This window comes from Trichomycterus rosablanca, chromosome 1 (assembly GCF_030014385.1).
Source record: "Trichomycterus rosablanca isolate fTriRos1 chromosome 1, fTriRos1.hap1, whole genome shotgun sequence".
Classification (NCBI taxonomy): domain Eukaryota; kingdom Metazoa; phylum Chordata; class Actinopteri; order Siluriformes; family Trichomycteridae; genus Trichomycterus; species Trichomycterus rosablanca.
The window spans coordinates 562,861-575,011 of NC_085988.1; the positions used below are offsets into that span (position 1 = coordinate 562,861).

General features: G+C 41.7%; 1 pseudogene; it reads left to right on the forward strand.

Annotated features, from left to right (window-relative positions):
• The window catches only part of LOC134331611 (zinc finger protein 850-like), a 150,444-nt pseudogene that overhangs the window by 118,292 nt on the left and 20,001 nt on the right, over window positions 1-12,151 (forward strand).

Genomic DNA, 12,151 nt, shown 5'->3' on the forward strand with positions numbered 1-12,151 from the left:
TGGAATGTTCTCTTTCAGTGTTTGGAGCTTTATAGTCCCAGTTTTCTTCACATTCTGAAGACGTTCAATGTAAGTTAGTAGAACAAAAGCCAGAAACATCTTTTTATTTAAATATTGTTTCTGTTTTTGTATTTTAGATCATCTAACTCATCAATTAATCAAAAACAGAATCACCAGATTGATTATGAAAATAAACATTAGTTAAAACAAGATGTAAGAAGTTCTATTGGAGATCTTTTCTGCCAGATGCTGCCCACAATAGTTGTAATGTTCTCACCGTGTTTAGAGCCTCACAGAATAAACAATAGCCAATTAAAAGAGTCTAAAAGAATTAGGCAGAATATTCCTTAAAGGAGAAATAAGTACATCTATCTATCTTTGTATTAGATCTTTAATAATGCAGTCAGCAGAAGAGGGACACGTCACCCCGGAGGATCTACAACATGAAGGATTCCAGAAGAAACCAATAAAAAAGGAAGAAGATGAAGATGAGGACGATGATTTCTTCTGTAAGTAAATATGGAGCAATGAGCCATTTCTCCACCAGACAGTGTGGTACAGTACAGTGTGGTACAGTACAGTATGGTGCAGTACAGTATGGTACAGTACAGTGTGGTACAGTACAGTATGGTACAGTACAGTGTGGTACAGCACAGTGTGGTACAGTACAGTATGGTACAGTACAGTATGGTACAGTACAGTATGGTACAGTACAGTGTGGTACAGTACAGTATGGTACAGTACAGTGAGGTACAGTACAGTGAGGTACAGTACAGTGAGGTACAGTACAGTAGGGTACAGTACAGCAGGGTACAGTACAGTGTGGTACAGTATAGTGTGGTACAGTACAGCATGGTACAGTACAGTGTGGTACAGTACAGTGTGGTACAGTACAGTATGGTACAGCACAGTGTGGTACAGTACAGTGAGGTACAGTACAGTGAGGTACAGTACAGTGAGATACAGTACAGTATGGTACAGTACAGCGTGGTACAGTACAGCGTGGTACAGTACAGTATGGTACAGTACAGTGTGGTACAGTACAGTGAGATACAGTACAGTGTGGTACAGTACAGTATGGTACAGCACAGTGTGGTACAGTACAGTGTGGTACAGTACAGTATGGTACAGCACAGTGTGGTACAGTACAGTGAGGTACAGTACAGTGAGGTACAGTACAGTGAGATACAGTACAGTATGGTACAGTACAGCGTGGTACAGTACAGCGTGGTACAGTACAGTATGGTACAGTACAGTGTGGTACAGTACAGTGAGATACAGTACAGTGTGGTACAGTACAGTGTGGTACAGTACAGTGTGGTACAGTACAGTGAGGTACAGTACAGTGAGGTACAGTACAGTGAGATACAGTACAGTGTGGTACAGTACAGTGAGGTACAGTACAGTGTGGTACAGTACAGTGAGATACAGTACAGTGAGGTACAGTACAGTGAGGTACAGTACAGTGAGGTACAGTACAGTGTGGTACAGTACAGTGGGGTACAGTACAGTGGGGTACAGTACAGTGTGGTACAGTACAGTGAGATACAGTACAGTGTGGTACAGTACAGTGAGGTACAGTACAGTGAGGTACAGTACAGTGAGGTACAGTACAGTGGGGTACAGTACAGTGGGGTACAGTACAGTGAGATACAGTACAGTGTGGTACAGTACAGTGAGGTACAGTACAGTGAGGTACAGTACAGTGAGATACAGTACAGTGAGATACAGTACAGTACAGTGAGGTACAGTACAGTGAGGTACAGTACAGTGAGATACAGTACAGTGTGGTACAGTACAGTGTGGTACAGTACAGCGTGGTACAGTACAGTGAGGTACAGTACAGTGAGGTACAGTACAGTGAGGTACAGTACAGTGTGGTACAGTACAGTGAGATACAGTGCAGTGTGGTACAGTACAGTGAGGTACAGTACAGTGTGGTTAGTACTGGTGTCACTAATCAGTAGAAATGATAAGAGAATGTGGATAATGGGATTAGAACCTGTACTGTACCGTACTGTCCTTTGGAGAAGTGCTGCTCCACTCCAGTCTGGATTTAAGGTTTAAGTATGTGAGGGCACGGGACTGAGTGTCTAATACGGTGGTCAGCAGCACAGGGGTTCCTCAGGGAACGGTCCTGGCACCGTTCCTCTTCACCCTGTACACGGCTGACTTCATGTACAGCTCACCGGACTGTCACCTCCAGAAGTTCTGACTCATAAATACTGACCAGGACAGCGAGTACAGTGAACTGATCCAGGACTTTGTGGATGGTGTCTGCAGAACCACCTCCAGATAAACGTGAGGAAGACCAAAGAGCTGGTGGTGGTGCACACTCCCCCTGCCACCAGTGAACATCCAGGGAGTGGACATTGAGAGAGTGGACTCTTATAAGTACCTGGGTGTTCACCTCAACAACAAACTGGACTGGTCAGTTAACACTCCTGCACTTTATAATAAAAGGTCAAAGCAGACTCTACCTACTGAGGAGACTGTGGTCATTTGGAGTGTGGTGGGGGGGTGCACTCCTGAGGACTTTCTCTGATACAGTGGTGGAATCAGCCATCGTTTATGGAGTGGTCTGCTGGGGGCAGCAGCTGGAGAACGACTCCCACCCCATGCAGGAGACTCTAAATGTGTGAAGGAGCGGTATCACAGGTGCTTCCTTCCTGCTGCTGTTAGATGATATAACCAGCAGATCACTTCCACACACACTTCAGAACATACAGAACAATGTGCAACTTCTTCTCCATGTGTAATTATTTGTAGTTATTTAGAAATATGTTTTAGAGTTTTTGACTTTTTATTATTATTGAAAATGTCTTTATTGTTTTACATTGTTCTGTTTATTTATGTATTTCTTGTGCTGAGTGCGCTGCTATCCCTTCACTGCTGCACCACTGAGAATCTCCCCACTGTGGGACTAATAAAGGTTTATCATTTCAGGTGAAGGATCTTTAATCCCTGTGGAACAAGTCATGGAACTCTTCTCCTCAGTGGACCAACAGTGTGGAGGTTTCCAGATGAAGCCTGTGAAGAAGGAAGAACCTGAAGATACAGATGAACTCAGTAAGACTTTTTTATCTTCAGCAAAATCACATTTTTATTTAATGAAGTGTTATTTTGTGTAAACTGTATCACTAGTCCTGCTACTAGTACCTCCACCATAACATACACTACTAGTACCTCCACCATAACCAACACTACTAGTACCTCCACCATAACCAACATGACTAGTACCTCCACCATAATAAACACTACTAGTACCTCCACCATAACCAACACTACTAGTACCAGCACCATAACTAACATGACTAGTACCTCCACCATAATAAACACTACTAGTACCTCCACCATAACCAACACTACTACTACCTTCACCATAGCCAACACTACTAGTACATCCACCATAACCAACATGACTAGTACCTCCACCATAACAAACATGACTAGTACCTCCACCATAATAAACACTACTAGTACCTCCACCATAACCAACACTACTACTACCTTCACCATAGCCAACACTACTAGTACATCCACCATAACCAACATGACTAGTACCTCCACCATAATAAACAATACTATTACCTCCACCATAATCAACACTACTAGTACCACCACCATAACCAACTCTACTAGTACCTCCACCATAACCAACATTGCTAGTACCTCCACCATAACCAACACTACTAGTACCTCCACCATAACCAACACTACTAGTACCACCACCATAACCAACAATACTAGCACCTCCACCATAACCAACATTGCTAGTACCTCCACCATAACCAACACTACTAATACCTCCACCATAATCAACACTACTAGTACCACCACCATAACCAACTCTACTAGTACCTCCACCATAACCAACATTGCTAGTACCTCCACCATAACCAACACTACTAGTACCTCCACCATAACCAACACTACTAGTACCTCCACCATAACCAACACTACTAGTACCACCACCATAACCAACACTACTTTAAAATACGGCTTCTCCAATCACTGTAATTCCTCCATTATCTCATCATGGAACTCTTCTCCTCAGTGGACCAACAGTGTGGAGGTTTCCAGATGAAGCCTGTGAAGAAGGAAGAACCTGAAGATACAGATGAACTCAGTAAGACTTTTTTATCTTCAGCAAAATCACATTTTTATTTAATAAAGTTTTATTTTGTGACCTCATTTTTTTCTCCAGGAATTTAAACTGTTTCACTAGTCCTGCTACTAGTACCTCCACCATAACCAACACTACTAGTACCTCCACCATAACCAACACTACTAGTACCTCCACCATAACCACCACTACTAGTACCAGCACCATAACCAACATTACTAGTACCTCCACCATAACCACCACTACTAGTACCTCCACAATAACCAACACTACTAGTACTTCCACCATAACCAACACTACCAGTACATCAACCATAACCAACACTACTAGTATCTCCACCATAACCAACACTACCAGTACCTCAACCATAACCAAAACTACTAGTACCTCCACTATAACCAACACTACCAGTAGCTCAACTGTAACCAACATTACTAGTAACTCCACCATAACCACCACTACTAGTATCAGGCATCCGTCTATCTCTTGAGATAATGGTAGCGCCTTGGTCGGTCGAGAGCAGTTCTGTTGATGGCAGGTTCACCAACACTACCAGTAGCTCAACCATAACCAACACTACTAGTACTTCCATCATAACCAACACTACCAGAACCTCAACCATAACCAACACTACTAGTACCTCCATCATAACCAACACTACCAGAACCTCAACCATAACCAACAATACTAATACCTTCACCATAACCACCACTACTAGTACCTCCACTATAACACAAGTACTACTAGTACTTCCACCATAACCACCACTACTAGTACCTCCACTATAATACTAGTACCACCACAGTAACCAACACTACTAGTGCCACCACCATAACCAACACTACTAGTACCTCTACCATAACCAACACTACTAGTACCACCACCATAACCAACACTACTAGTACCTCTACCATAACCAACACTACTAGTACCTCCACCATAACCAACAATACTAGTATTTCTACCATAACCAACACTACTAGTACCTCCACTATAACCAACACTACTTTAAAATTCGGCTTTTCCAATCACTGTAATTCCTCCATAATCTCATGATCATGGAACTCTTCTCCTCAGTGGACCAACAGTGTGGAGGTTTCCAGCTGAAGCCTGTGAAGAAGGAAGAACCTGAAGATACAGATGAACTCAGTAAGACTTTTTTATCTTCAGCAAAATCACATTTTTTTTAAATAAAGTTTTATTTTGTGACCTTGTTTTTTCTCCAGGAATTTAAACCGTGTCACTAGTCAAGTCAAGTCAACTTTATTTATATAGCACTTTTTACAATAGACATTGTCTCAAAGCAACTTTACAAAATCCAGGACCAACAGATACAAAAACGCCTGTTGAGCAAGCCGAGGGCAACTTTGGCAAGGAAAAACTCCCTGAAAATTACAGGAAGAAACCTTGAGAGGAACCAGACTCAGCAGGGCCCATCCTTCTTGGGTGGCCTGGAGGATACTTTAAATAAATACACGATTTACACAGAGCATACGAACACAGAATTAAATGATCTAAAAGTTAATTAACTGGTAATAAATAGATAAATAATAATAGAGTTGTTATCCGCTCTAGTCTTCAATAAAGTCTGTAGTGAATTCTTGGTGGAAATTACTCCAGACCCGTCACATCCGGCAGGAGCAGCATCGTTGGCACGACAGTCTCGACTTTAATCCTTAACCTCGGCGGGTAAACAGGTTTCCATCAGAATGCCCTCGGGGTAAAACTAGAGAATGTAGTTAATAATGTACAATGCTAGTTGAGTAAAACAGTTTTACAGAGAGTTTTAGACTCCGGCAGCCCTAATTATTACAGCAGAACTAAAAAGGAGAGCGAGCAGGTAACAAGGTCATGAAGGCTTTCACAGGACATCAGCGCCCATCTCCCCACCGTCACCAAACCTGAGTGATTGGACAAGAGAGGCAGGACGACAGCAACCCAACATCCCTGATCACCACAAGTTTCTATGACCAAGAACCCCCAAGCTCTGCTCCTCTGTCTATACTAATCAAAAGCCTGAGAAAATAAATATGTTTTCAGTCTAGACTTAAACATTGAGACTGTGTCCGAATCCCGAACAGAGGCAGGAAGATTATTCCAAAGTTGTGGAGCTTTGTAAGAAAACGCTCTTCCACCAGCCGTGGTCTTTTTAATTCTAGGAACTATAAGTAACCCTGCATCTTGTGAACGAAGTGGACGCGCTGGGCTGTAGTGATTAATAAGTTCACTCAGATACTGTGGAGCCAGACCATGTAGCGCTTTATAAGTTAGTAAAAGTATTTTGTAATCAATGCGAAATTTAACTGGCAGCCAGTGTAGAGATGATAGAACAGGAGTGATATGATCAAATTTTTTAGTTCTAGTTAGCACTCGAGCTGCTGCATTTTGAACTAACTGGAGTTTGTTTATGGATCTACCAGAGCATCCAGTTAGAAGAGCATTACAATCATCTAACCGAGAAGTTATAAACGCATGGATCAGTTTTTCAGCGTCATTAACAGATAGTATATTTCTTATTTTAGAGATGTTACGCAAATGATAGAAAGCAACTCTAGTAATATTATTAATGTGTGTATCAAAGGAGAGATCTGAATCTATTGTGACACCCAAGTTATCTCCACCATAACCAACGTTACTAGTACCTCCACCATAACCAACTCTACTAGTACCACCACCATAATTAACACTTCTAGTAACACCACCATAACCAACACTACTACACAGGGGGGTTAATGTGGTGTTTAATCAAGTTTATAGGAAGGTGTTAACAGCCACTTCATGTAGAAATATTCCAGCTGCAAAAGAGAAGCTGTAATTACTCCAGTACCCAAACCAATGAGGGAGAACATAAACACAAACGATATGTTTTTAAAAAAGCACCCAATTACTGAAATTCCCAGATGCTGCAGATGTTACACCATTAATATAGAGACTGAAGACTGGACTGTCACTCCTCGAGACAGAATGAATAAATTGTTGTTTATTTATTATAAACTATGAGTAGAAGTTATACATCATGTAACTGCTGATAGATGAAACATTCCACCAGAAATAAACAAACACACAAATCCTGTAACACATTATTGTTCTCCAGTCCCAGAGCAGCAAAGCAGCCCCACAACATTATGGATCCCCCACTGTAGGTAGATGTAAACATAACGCAGGAATACATTGCAGAGCCTTCATCTATAGAGGATTAAAAACTCTAGATGTCTCCAGTTCAGCCTGAAGTGCTTTGGACTGGGTTGTTGTACTGGGTTTCTTAGCCACATGTTGAAGCACTTTTTGTTGGGTTCTCTCAGTGATTTTCCTGTTTCCACCAAATCCTGGAAGGTTCCTCAAGTAGCAAACATAACGTTTGTTGTTTATTGGTTATTTATAGAAATATATTTGATTCTTTCTGCTTCAGAACTGAACAAGGATTTCTCTTGCTCCTCGTGTCCACGTTCCTCTACAACCCAAAATCACCTCCACAATCACATCAAGAGCTGCAGTGATGATAAATATGAGACTCTGGTGAAGATTAAGACTGAACATGAGGATCTGACGCCCACCAGAAGCTCCAGTAATCAGCAAACGTCCTCTGGTACTGTCAGCATTAACACCTCTCTCAGTCCCACACAGGAAGAAGGAAACGTCTGCTCACAGTGTGGGAAGAGCTACAGGTTCCAGCGAGAACTTAAAATCCACCATCGCATTCACACTGGAGAGAAACCGTATCAGTGCTCACAGTGTGGAAAGAGGTTCAGGTACCAGAGTGGCCTTAAAATACACCAGCGCATTCACACTGGAGAGAAACCGCATCAGTGCTCACAGTGTGGGAAGAGCTTCAGGTTCCAGAGTGAACTCAAAGTACACCAGCGCATTCACACTGGAGAGAAACCGTATCAGTGCTCACAGTGTGGAAAGAGCTTCAGGTACCAGAGTGGCCTTAAAATACACCAGCGCATTCACACTGGAGAGAAACCGTATCAGTGCTCACAGTGTGGAAAGAGCTTCAGGTACCAGAGTGGCCTTAAAATACACCAGCGCATTCACACTGGAGAGAAACCGCATCAGTGCTCACAGTGTGGGAAGAGTTTCAGGTACCAGAGTGAACTCAAAACACACCAGCGCATTCACACTGGAGAGAAACCGTATCAGTGCTCACAGTGTGGGAGGAGCTTCAGGTTCCTAAATGAACTCAAACAACACCAGCGCATTCACACTGGAGAGAAACCATATCAGTGCTCACAGTGTGGGAGGAGCTTCAGGTTCCTGAGTGAACTCAAACGACACCAGCGCATTCACACTGGAGAGAAACCATATCAGTGCTCACAGTGTGGGAAGAGCTTTTATATAAAGAGTGTTCTCAACAATCACCAGCGCATTCACACTGGAGAGAAACCGTATCAGTGCTCACAGTGTGGGAAGAGTTTTAATAGACAGAATCACCTCAAAATACACCAGCGCATTCACACTGGAGAGAAGCCATATCAGTGCTCACAGTGTGGGAAGAGCTTCAGGTTCCAGGGTGAACTCAAAATACACCAGCGCATTCACACTGGAGAGAAACCATATCAGTGCTCACAGTGTGGGAGGAGTTTTAGTACACAGAGTTATCTCAAAATACACCAGCGCATTCACACTGAAGAGAAACCGTATCAGTGCTCACAGTGTGGGAAGAGCTTTAATAGAAAGTGTGATCTTAAAAGACACCAGCGCATTCACACGGGAGAGAAACCATATCAGTGCTCACAGTGTGGGAGGAGTTTTACAAATCAGAGTGCTCTTAAAATACACCAGCACATTCACACTGGAGAGAAGCCATATCAGTGTACACAGTGTGGGAAGAGTTTTACAAATCAGAGTGCTCTTAAAATACACCAGCGCATTCACACTGGAGAGAAGCCATATCAGTGTACACAGTGTGGGAAGAGCTTCAATTTCCAGTATGAACTCAAAATACACCAGCGCATTCACACTGAAAAACCATGTCAGTGTACACAGTGTGGGAAGAGTTTTAATACACAGAGTTATCTCAAAATACACCAGCACATTCACACTGGAGAGAAACCATATCAGTGTACACAGTGTGGAAAGAGCTTTAATAGAAACCATGATCTTAAAAGACACCAGCGCATTCACACTGGAGAGAAACCATATCAGTGCTCACAGTGTGGGAAGAGTTTTAATACTCTGGGTGCTTTTAAAAGACACCAGCACATTCACACTGGAGAGAAACCATATCAGTGCTCACAGTGTGGGAAGAGTTTTACAAATCAGAGTGCTTTTAAAAGACACCAGCGCATTCACACCGGAGAGAAACCATATCAGTGCTCACAGTGTGGGAAGAGTTTTAATATTCTGGGTGCTCTTAAAACACACCAGCTCATTCACACTGGAAAGAAACCATACCAGTGCTCACAGTGTGGGAAGAGTTTTAATCAACCAGGTTATCTCAACATACACCAGCGCATTCACACTGGAGATAAACAATTTTAGTGCTCACAGTGTGGGAAGAGCTTTAATAATCAGTCATCTCAAACAACACCAGCACATTCACACTGTAAGAATCACAGTATGGACCCAACTGTGACTGGTTTTACCCAGAGCGGTAGAGAGAACAGAGTGGTGACACTCCCACAGGGAACCATTGTTACGGGGGCGGGACATTTTTTTTGTGCAGCTTCCGGGTTGTGGAGCTCTGAATAGTTCCAAACATCCCATAGAGCCCCATTCATTTCCACTACTTATCAAGCATTTTCAGCTGTATGTTGCTTTGTTTAAAAAAATAATGAATTTGATGTCATTAATATACTTAATCCTGTTATTGTTTAGCATTTGCTCAGCACTAAATGTTACATGTTTATCTTAATTAACAGGTATAACCGAATTTAGCTTAGTCAGTTAAGCTTAATTAATGACACACGAGTCTTTTCACCTAAAATGAGTTGATTAATCAAGAGTCTTGTTACAGAAATGATCATAAAACATTAGAGCCATAATAAATCATGCTACTTTTACTTTCATACTTAAGTACATTTGAAGGTAAATTTAGTTTAGTACTTTAGTGGAGGTAACGAGTATTTTTACTTTTACTACTACTTTTACTGGAGTAATATTTTACCTTAATATCTCTACTTTAACTCAACTACATGGTTTGTGCACCTTGTCCACCACTTACATTAGACAAAATGAACTTGTGCATATTCATAATGAATTCATTCATGTATTACATGTAGGAATGAATGATTAATCACTCATGAAATAAGAGATGAATGAAGCTATTTCATGTACCTGCACTATAATGTTACAGGTACGGTAGTGTGTTTATCAATCTGTTCATTCAGTGCAGGTAAACCTTATGAATCCAGCACATGACTTAGTGTTTAACCAAAATGATTATTATTATGAATCCTCAGGAAAGTGAAGGGAGATTATAGTTTATGCAAAGAACAAAACATAAAAAAACTTTAATCTTTGTACTGTATATTCTCTCTACTACTTAATGATATGGCATTATGTAATGTATGCTAATATAATGTACTGTGTGTTAACAAGAACGACCTATTAACATCATTATAAACATCAATCTTCCACTTCATATACCAAACTGACATAAACAAAGCAGATGCAGTAAATGTAAAGGCAGGTGAAAATACCCAGAAATTGTACAAATGTTTATTATTTAGTGTTTAATATTTCATTCACTGCTGCCGGTCCCATATGAGAACATGACAGCGCCGGGTTTGTTTGGAACTATTGGAGGGTTACATGAACCACGTGACCGCGTGGCAGCAAGATCAAGGAGTGTCGCAACTCTCTCTATCTACGGCTCTGGTTTAACGTAGCTGCACCCAATGGCATTATTATCATAATTAAGTTCTAAACCAGGGTGTCTCTCCCCACAGTTAGGGAGAACATCTGGTTTATTTAGCGTACGAAACAGGAAGAGCAGAGACAGCTCTCACAAGTTCTAACCAACATAAAGGAATTATTATCATGAGTGATCAACAACCATCACACACAGAGGGAACCGGCCTACACATGAAGGTGATCACAGGTACATCAGGTAGAACTGAGGTGACCGTTCCATCTTGTCTGCTCTGCTTTTGGTAATGCACATCCCTCACAGGAAGTGCTTAAATGATAGGCGGTGTTTTCAGATGTATATACAGTGAGGCCAAAAAGTATTTAGTCAGCCACTGATTGTGCAAGTTCTCCTACTTAGAAAGATGAGTAATTTTCATCATAGCTACACTTCAACTATGAGAGACGAAATGTGAAAAAAAAATCCAAGAAATCACATTGTAGGATTTTTAAAGAATTTATTTGTAAATTATGGTGGAAAATAAGTATTTGGTCAATAACAAACAAGCAAGATTTCTGGCTCTCACAGACCTGTAACTTCTTCTTTAAGAAGCTCTTCTGTCCTCCACTCGTTACCTGTATTAATGCCACCTGTTTGACCTCGTTATCTGTATAAAAGACACCTGTCCACAGCCTCAAACAGTCAGACTCCAAACTCAACCATGGCCAAGACCAAAGAGCTGTCGAAGGACACCAGGAAGAAAATTGTAGACCTGCACCAGGCTGGGAAGAGTGAATCTACAATAGGCAAGCAGGTTGGTGTGAATAAATCGACTGTGGGAGCAACTGTAAGAAAATGGAAGACATACAAGACCATTGATAATCTTCCTTGGGGTCAAGATCTCATCCCGTGGGGTCAAAATGATCATGAGAACAGTGAGCAAAAATCCCAGAACTACACGGAGGGACCTGATGAATGACCTGCAGAGAGCTGGGACCAAAGTAACAAAGGCTACCATCAGTAACACACTACGCCGAGAGGGACTCAAATCCTGCAGTGCCAGGCGTGTCCCCCTGCTTAAGCCAGTACATGTCCAGGCCTGTCTGAAGTTTGCCAGAGAGCATATGGATGATCCAGAAGAGGATTGGGAGAATATCATGTGGTCAGATGAAACCAAAATGGAACTTTTTGGTAAAAACTCAACTCGTCGTGTTTGGAGGAAGAAGAAGAAC